This window comes from Heterodontus francisci, chromosome 34 (genome assembly GCF_036365525.1).
Source record: "Heterodontus francisci isolate sHetFra1 chromosome 34, sHetFra1.hap1, whole genome shotgun sequence".
Classification (NCBI taxonomy): domain Eukaryota; kingdom Metazoa; phylum Chordata; class Chondrichthyes; order Heterodontiformes; family Heterodontidae; genus Heterodontus; species Heterodontus francisci.
The window spans coordinates 42,873,370-42,882,732 of record NC_090404.1 but is presented as its reverse complement, the minus strand read 5'-3'; the positions used below and the strand labels follow the sequence as shown (position 1 = coordinate 42,882,732).

At 46.6% G+C, this 9,363-nt stretch overlaps 1 non-coding gene across 1 annotated transcript; it reads left to right on the top strand.

Moving 5' to 3' along the window:
* The first annotated feature begins 8,994 nt into the window (after nt 1-8,994).
* Nucleotides 8,995-9,078, top strand: trnas-cga (transfer RNA serine (anticodon CGA)). Its single transcript has one exon. It is a non-coding gene; the product is annotated as a tRNA-Ser (tRNA).
* Nucleotides 9,079-9,363: the final 285 nt, after the last annotated feature.

Sequence of the window (9,363 nt, the reverse complement as noted above, 5' to 3'; positions counted from 1 at the left end):
AGCTGCAGGCAGGTTAACCTAACATCAGTCGTCTGGAAAATGTTCTAATCTTTGATAAAGGAAGTATTAACAAGCACTTGGAAAATCATTGTGTGATCAAACAAAGTCAACATGTTTTTACCGAATGGAAATCTTGATTGACAAATTTATTCCAGAATTCTGAGTATGTAACTGAAAGGGCAGACAAAGGGGAACCAGAAATGTAGTATAATTGGATTTCCAAAAGGCATTCGGTAAGATACCATCGAAGATTAATACACTAGATAAAGGCTCATGGAATTGAAGTAATATATTAGCATCCAAGGAGGACTTAGAGGTTAAATGACAGAAAGCAACGAGTAGGGATAAATGGAGAATTTTCAAGATATCAGACCGTAACTCGTGGAGTGCCTCAAGGATCAGTGCTGGGGCCACAGCTATGTCCAATACCGAGAGTGTGGTGGAAGCGGATTCGGTCCTGGGTTGAAGAGAAGATTGGTCCTTATCATCATTGATGCCAGCCTTTAGATAATTCCATTAAATCCACGTGCTATCAAGAGACGGGTGAAAGCACTGAATATTCAAAACACGATGGGACCTGACACAATTCCAACTGTCATACTGAAGATCTGTGCTCTCGAACCAGCTGTGTCCTCAGAGAAGTTGTTTCAGTACAATTGCAAAACGCACATCTTCCTGACAATGCGAAATTTGCCCAGCTATGTCCTGTCTACAAAAATGGGGAAAAGTCCAATCCATCCATTAACTACCCCATCAGTCTACTCTCAATCATCAGAAAAGTTGTGGAAGGTATCGTTGACAGTGCAATCAATAAACACTTACTCAGTAACACATCGCTGACCAATGCTCAGTTTGGATTCCACCAGGGGCACGCAATTCCAGACTTCATTACAACCTTGGCCAAACATGGAAAATAGAGTTGTATTAGAGAGATGACAGTGTCTGCCTTTGACATCAAGGTAACATTAGACCTAGTATGGTATCAAGGAGCCCGAGCAAAACTGGAGGTAATGGGAAAGAGAGGGGAAACGCTCCACGAGATGAAGTCATACCTAACACAAAGGTATGTCCTGGGGTGGGGGTGGGGGGTGGTGTTTGCTAGAGTGGTTGGGGAGGGTTAAACTAAAATGGCAGGGGGACGGGAATCTTTGCAAGGAGTCAGAGGAAGGGTGATCAAGGACAAGAACCAAAGGGGAATAAGAAAAGTGATAGGCAGAGAAATCAAGGGCCAGAATCAAACAGGGCCACAGTGAAAAATAGTGGGAAGGAGACAAGTAATGTCAAAAAGAGAAGCCTTAGGCTTTGCAACTTAACGTGTGGAGTATTAATAATCTTCTTCTTTGGCCTCCTTGTCTCGAGAGACAATGGGTAAGCGCCTGGAGGTGGTCAGTGCTTTGTGGAGCAGCGCCTGGAGTGGCTAGAAAGGCCAATTCGAGAGTGACAGACACTTCCACATGTGCTGCAGATAAAGTTGGTTGTCAGGGCTGTTATGCAGTTGGCTCTCCCCTTGCATTTCTGTCTTTTTTCCTGCCAACTGCTAAGTCTCTTCGACTCACCACGCTTTAGCCCCGCATTTATGGCTGCCCGCCAGCTTTAACGATCACTGGCAACTGACTCCCACGACTTGTGATCAATGTCACAGGACTTCATGTCGCGTTTGCAGACATCTTTAAAGTGGAGACATGGACGGCTGGTACCAGTGATGAGCTCGCTGCACAATGTGTCCTTGGGGATCCTGCCATATTCCATGCAGCTCACATGGCCAAGCCATCTCAAGCACCGCTGGCTCAATAGGGTGCATAAGTTGGGGATGTTGGCGGCCTCGAGGACTTCTGTGTTGGAGATACGATCTTGCCACCTGATGCCAAGGATTCTCCAGAGGCAGCGAAGATGGGATGAATTGAAACATCGCTCTTGGCTGACATACGTTGTCCAGGCCTCGCTGCTGTAGAGCAAGGTACTGAGGACACTAGCTTGATACACTCGGACCTTTGTGTTCTGTGTCAGTGCGCCATTTCCCCACACTCTCTTGGCCAGTCTGGACAAAGCAGTGGAAGCCTTTCCCGTGCATTTGTTGATTTCTGCATCGAGAGATAGGTTACTGGTGATAGTTGAGACTAGGTAGCTGAACTCTTAAACCACTTCCGGAGAATGGTCTCCAATATTGATGGATGAAGCATTTCTGACGTCCTGTCCCATGATGTTCATTTTCTTGAGGCTGATTGTTCGGCCAAATTCGTTGTAGGCAGCCGCAAACCTGTCGATGAGACTCTGCAGACACTCATCAGTGTGAGATGTTAATGCTGCACTGTCAGCAAAGAGGAGTTCCCTGATGAGGAATTTCCGTACTTTGGTCTTCGCTCTTAGACGGGCAAGGTTAAACAACCTGCCACCTGATCTTGTGTGGAGGAAAATTCCTTCTACTGAAGACTTGAATGCATGTGAGAGCAGCAGGGAGAAGAAGATCCCAAACAGCGTGGGTGCGAGAACACAGTCCTGTTTCACGCCGCTCGGAATAGGTAAGGAGTCTGATGAGGTGCTGCTATACTGGATTGTGCCTTTCATATTGTCATGGAATGAGGTGATGATACTTAGTAGCTCTGGTGGACATCTGATCTTTTTTAGTAGTCTGAAGAGACCACGTCTGCTGACGAGGTCAAAGGCTTTGGTGAGATCAATGAAAGCAACGTAGAGCAGCATCTGTTTTTCACGGCCTTTCTCCTGTAGCTGACGAAGGGAGAACAGCATGTCAATGATCAATCTCTCTGCTCAAAAGCCACATTGTGCCTCAGGGTAGACATGCACGGCCAGCTTCTGGAGTCTGTTTAAAGCGACTCGAGCGAAGACTTCCCCACTATACTGAGCAGGGAGACTCCACGGTAGTTGTTGCAGTCACCACGGTCACCTTTGTTCTTATAGAGGGTGATGATATTGGCATCCTGCATGTCCTGTGGTACTGCTCCCTCGACCCTACACAGTCAAAGCAGTTCGTATAGTGCTGAGAGTATAGCAGGCTTAGCACTCTTGATTATTTCAGGGGTAATGCTGTCCTTCCCAGGGGCATTTCCGCTGGTTAGGGAATCAATGGCATCACTGAGTTCTGATTTTTTTTGCTGTACATCCAGCTCATCCATGAGTGGCAGAGACTGGGCTGCATTGAGGGCGGTCTGAGTGACAACATTTTCCCTGGAGTACAGTTCTCGGTAGTGCTCCACCCAGAGGTTCAATTGCTTGCGTTGGTCAGTAGTTGTGTCCCCTGATTTAGATTTGAGGGGGGCGATCTTCTTGATGGGTGGCCCAAAAGCTCTCTGAATACCATCATACATATCTCTGATTCTTCCGGTGTTGGAGGCCAGCTGAATATGGCTGCATAGGTGTTGCCAGTCGTCATTTGCGTTTCTGGCTGCTTTAAGTGCGACAGATGTTAGCTCGCTGGGGGCTTTCTTGAAGTTCAACAGTGCAATGCGCATAGCGGCTATGACAGAGTCCAGCTCTTCAAAGTGAGATTGAAACCAGTCTGCATTCTGCTTCACACATTTACCATAGGTGATCATAGCTGACACATAGATGACGTCTCTGATGTGGACCCACTTGGTCTCTGCATCCCCTGTGGGAGTGTTTTGAAGGGCTTTTTCAAGTTGAATTTAGAAATTTATGTAACAGCTGTGGATAAGAAATTCTGCTCGTGTTGATGTGTGAGTGGCTCTTCTGCTTGGAGTGATGCAGCATCTTTGGTTTGAGTCTAACCTTGCTGCACACCAGGGAATGGTCGGTATGAGCAATAAAGTGGATGAATTAATTGTGCAATTGGATGTAAACGGGTATGATATCGTTGGGATTACGGAGACATCGCTGCAGGCTGACCAGAGATGGGAAACGAACATCCAGGAGTAGTTGAAATAAAAACAAAAAATGCTGGAAATACTCAGCAGGTCTGGCAGCATCTGTGGAGAGAGAAGCAGAATTAACGTTTCAGGTCAGTGACCCTTCTTCAGAACCGGCAAATATTAGAAATGGAAAAGGTAATAAGCAAGTAAAGTATGGGTGCGGCAAGAGATAACAAGGAGAAGGTGGAAATAGGACAACGTCACAGAATTGCTGACCAGAAGGTCATGGAGCAAAGATATGTAAATGATTTGTTGAAAGACAAAGCATTCGTACAGAAAGGGTGTTAACGGACTGAAAATTGAACAGCTGCAAGTACAAACATGAAAAAAATAGTGGGTAAGCAAATTGATCAAACTAATGTATGGTAGATGAAGTATAATGTGAATAAATGTGATGTTATCCACTTTGGTGGCAAAAGCAGGAAGGCAGATTATCATCTGAATGCCGAGAAAACTGAGAGAGGAGAATATCCAACGAGACCTGCATGTTCTCGTACGCCAGTCGCTAAACGTAAGCATGCAGGTGTGACAGGTGTTAAAAAAAAGGCAAACGTTATGTTGGCCTTCATTGCGATGGGATTCGAGTACAGGAGCAGGAATGTCTTGCTGCAATTATACAGGGCCTTGGTGAGGCCACACCTGGAATACTGTGTAGTTTTGGTCGCCTTATCTGAGGTAGGATGTTCTTGCTCTCGAGGGAGTGCAACGAAGGTGTACCAGACTGAATTTTGGGATGGCAAGACTGACGTATGAGAGATTGAATTGTTTAGGATTATATTCGCTGGAGTTCAGAAAGGTGAAGGGGTGGAGGCGGGGGGTGGGGTGGTGGGGTGGGGGCGGGTTGTTTGTGTGTGGGGGCGGGGAGGGGGATCTCATAGAACCCTATAAATTTCTAACAGGCCTTGACAGGGTAGATGCAGGAAGGATGTTCCCGATGGTGGGGGAGTCCAGAACCAGTGGTCATAGACTAAGGATGCGGGGTAAACCATTGGTCAGTGACGCTCAGTTTGTGTTCATTCAGCTCCTGACCTCATTACAGCCTTGGTTCAAACATGGACAAAAGAACTGAACTCAAGAGGTGAGGTGAGAGTGACTGCCCTTGACATCAAGGCAGCAATTGACCGAGTATGGCATCAAGGAGCCCTAGCAAAACTGAGGTCAACGGAAATCAGGGGGAAGCCCTCTGCTGGCTGGAGACATACCTGGTGCAAAGGAAGATGGTTGTGGTTGTTGGAGGTCAATCATCTGAGCTCCAGGACATCACTGCAGGAGTTCCTCAGGGTAGTGTCCTGGACCCAACCATCTTCAACTGCTTTATCATGGCCTTCCGTCAATCATAAGGTCAGAAGTGGGGATGTTCGCGGATGATTGCACAATGTTCAGCACCATTCGTGACTCCTCAGATACTGAAGCAGTCCGTGTAGAAATGCAGCAAGAACTGGATAATATCCAGGCATGGGCTGATAAGTGGCAAGTAACATTCGCGCCACACAAGTGCCAGACAATGTCCATCTCCAACAAGAGAGAATCTAACCATCTCCCCTTGACATTCAACAGCATTACCATCGCAGAATCCCCAACTATCAACATCCTAGGGGTTACCATTGACCAGAAACTGAACTGGAGTAGCCATATAAATACCATGGCTACAAGAGCAGGTCAGAGGCTAGGATTCCTGAGGCGAGTAACTCAGTTTCTGACTCCCAAAAGCCTGCCCACCATCTACAAGGCATAAGTCAGGAGTGTGATGGAATACTCTCCACTTGCCTGGATGGTGCAGCTCCAACAACACTCAAGAAGCTCGACACCATCCAGGACAAAGCAGCCCACTTTATTGGCACCCCATCTACAAACATTCACTCCCTCCACCACCGACGCACAGTGGCAGCAGTGTGTACCACCTACAAGATGCTCTGCAGCAATGCAGCAAGGCTCCTTAGACAGCACCTTCCAAACCCGCGACGTCTACCAACTAGAAGGACAAGGGCAGCAAATACATGGGAACACCACCACCTGCAAGTTCCCCTCCAAGTCACACACCATCCTGACTTGGAACTATATCGCTGCTCCTTCACTGTCGCTAGGTCAAAATCCTTGAACTCCCTTCCTCACAGCACTGTGGGTATACCTACACCAAATGAACTGCAGCGGTTCAGGAAGGCAGCTCACCACCACCTTCTCAATGGCAATTCGGGATGGGCAATAAATGCTGGCCTGGCCAGCGTCGCCCACATCCCATGAATGAATTTTAAAAAATTCAGGACTGAGATGAGGAGACGTTTCTTCACCCAGAGAGTGGTGAACCTGTGGAATTCGCTCCCACAGAAAGCAGTTGAGGTCAAAACATTGTATGTTTTCAAGCTCTTGAGCTCAAAGGGATCGATGGATATGGGGGAAAAGCGGAAACAGATTAGTGAGTTGTATGATCAGCCATGATCAGAATGAATGGCGGACCAGGCTCGAAGGGCCGAATGGCCTACTCCTGCTCCTATCTTCTATTCTTCTATTTTAAAAGGCAGATGGTTGTGTTGTTGGGCGTCAATCATCTCAGCTCCTGGACATAATTGCAGGAGTTCCTCAGAGTCTTGTCCTGGATCCAATCAACTTCAGATGCTTCATCAATGACCGTCCCTCCATCACAAGGTCAGACGTGGGGATGCTCGCTGATTATTGCACTATGGTTGGTCCCATTCTCGACTCCTCAGACACTGAAGCAGTCCATATGCAGCAAGGCCTGGACTACAGTCAAGCTTGGACTGATAAACGGCAAGTTGCAGTCACACCTCACAATTGCTGGACAATTTTCATCCCCAACAAGAGAAATTCTAAACATCTCCCCTTGAAGTTCAACGGCATTATCATCGCTGAATCCTCCTCCATCAACATCCTGGGATTTGCCTTGCCCATCCCTAATTTCCCTTGAGAAGGTGGTGGTGAGCTGCCTTCTTGAACCGCTGCAGTCCATGTGGTGTCGGTGCACGGACAGTGCTGTTAGGGAGGGAGTTCCAGGATTTTGATCCAATATCAGTAAAGGAACGGTGATATATTTCCAAGTCAGGATGGTGTGTGGCTTGGAGGGGAACTTGCAGATAGTGATGTTCCCACTCACCTGCTGTCCTTACCCTTCCAGGTGGCAGAGGTCACGCGTTTGCAAAGCGCTGTCGAATTGCAAAGTGCTGTTGAAGGAGTTGTGGTGAGTTGCTGCAGTGTATCTTGTAGATGATACACACTGCTGCCACTTTGGTGGCAAAGGGAGTGAATGTTTATGGTGGCGGATGGGCTGCCAATCAAGTGGGCTGCTTTGTCCCGGATGGAGTTGAGCTTCCTGAGTGCAGCTCCAATATCATTCAAGTAAGTGGAGAGTATTCCATCGCACTCCTGACTTGTGTCTTGTAGATGGCGGACAGGCTTTGGGGTGTCAGGTGTTGGGTTAATCGCTGCAGAATTCCCAGCCTCGGACCCGCTGTTGTAGACACAGTATGTATGTGGCTGATTCAGTTCTGTTTCTGGTCAATGGCATCCCCCAAAATTGTTGATAGTCGGGGTTTCAGCGATCATAATTCCATTGAACTGGGGTTCCATTCCCAATGCGGTCATAATTTGTGTTATATCGGTGACCAATGGTGCACCACAGGGATCGGGGCAGGGACCCTTGCTGTTTCTGATATCAGCAGAAAAGCTGCTCAGGTGGAAAGTCCAAAATAAAAGCATCACATGTTAGAAATATTCAGCAGATCAGGCAGCTTTTGTCGAGAAATCCTCTTCACGAAAAAAGATCTTTCTCAAACAATTGTGTTAGACTGTCGCAGCTGCTTCAGTGGGACTGTGAATGTATAATGGTGAATACTCTGTGTTGTGGTCACAGCAACTCCAAATCCAGACAGAGCTTGCTTTATGTCTTAAACCGGCTGCTGCACCAACTAATGGAATGCAGCAAATAACCAATCCTTACTTCTTGAAAATGAATTTCTTCTTGATGGAGAAAAAAAACTACTGTCTCCTTTTACAGTATTTCACTTACACATGCCTGTGCTTCACGCTCCAACATTCAAACCTGCCCCTTCTCTCAGATTATTCCTTCCACTATTAACACTCACTTGCTTCCATTTCATTTCACTGTGGCTTCGCAGACTGTAACATTCACTTTCACGGTCTTAAAGCCGTTAACATTGCTCAGTTACCACCGCTGTTTCGAGGTTACACACGTTCCATTCACACCAATGTTCATTTGGACCTTGAACTGAGTCGATACACTGAGGTCCGACCGCTCGGCAGACACATGCTACAAAAGCAGGGCTGGCCTTTGGAAGGCCAGCGGTGGGTTGTTAACAATATTTATTTGGGGAATCCTCTTTGCCAAGGGATGTGAATTAATGAACTGGGTTTTGTTTTCATGGCAGATGATGTTTTTCTCATGAAATGTGTTCTGTGATGAATTAATGGAGAAAGAAACTGGAACATACGACCTGAAGGGGTGGTAGCGGCAGGAACACTCACAACATTTAATAAGTATTTAGATGAGCACTTGAAACGCCATAGCATACAAGGCTGCTTGCCAAGTGCTCGAAATGGGATTAGAATAGATGGGTGCTTGATCACTGGCACAGATACGATGGGCCGAAGGGCCTATTCCTGTGCTGTATAGCTGTATAACTCTAAAGTTGATGAGGGTAGCGGTAATGTGATTGATGTTGTGGAGATGGAGTTTAAAAAGCATTCGGAGAAAGACCACATAATCAACTTGTTAGAAAAATTAAAGTGATGGAATTAAAGGACCAGTGACAGCGCGGATACAGAATTTTCTGAGGTCCATAAAACAGAGAAGAGCGAGAAGAGAAGAGGACTGATTTCCAGGGTGATGGGGAAAAGCTGGATTGTAGGATTAAACTGACTGATCTTTCAAAGAGCCGGTGCTGGCTCGGTGGGTTGAGAGGCTTCCTTCTGTGCTGTAAACTACACTGATTCCATCATGGGAATTTTAACATCCACTGGGAGATGCAACTCAACTCAAGGCTCAAAGACAATGATTCCCCAGAATATGTCTAATTTAAGCAATTGTCTAATGCATTGTACCAATGATTTAATTAGAAGAGCAAGCAGCAGCTGAGCTGTGATGGCCGAGTGGTTAAGGCGTTGGACTCGAAATCCAATGGGGAATTTCCCTGCGCAGGTTCAAGCCCTGCTCACAGCGGCTTTGTGTCATTTTTCTTGAGTTGACTGCTCACTTTGCTGGTTGGAAATGTTCAAATGTCTCAATATCAATCAGAGATCGTGGATTTGTCATAAACTGAACAAAAGGCAAAAAATGTGTGAGAAATAAACAAACAAATCAGCCTGTTGAAGGTGAAGAAATGGGAAAAAGCAGCTAATATTGAAAGGCGTGGGTGAGCTTCACTGGCGTGGGCTCAATGCATTCACTCTCGCGTTCTGGGTTCGATTCCTGGTCAGAAAGTAATCAGTCTTTTTTACTGTTATG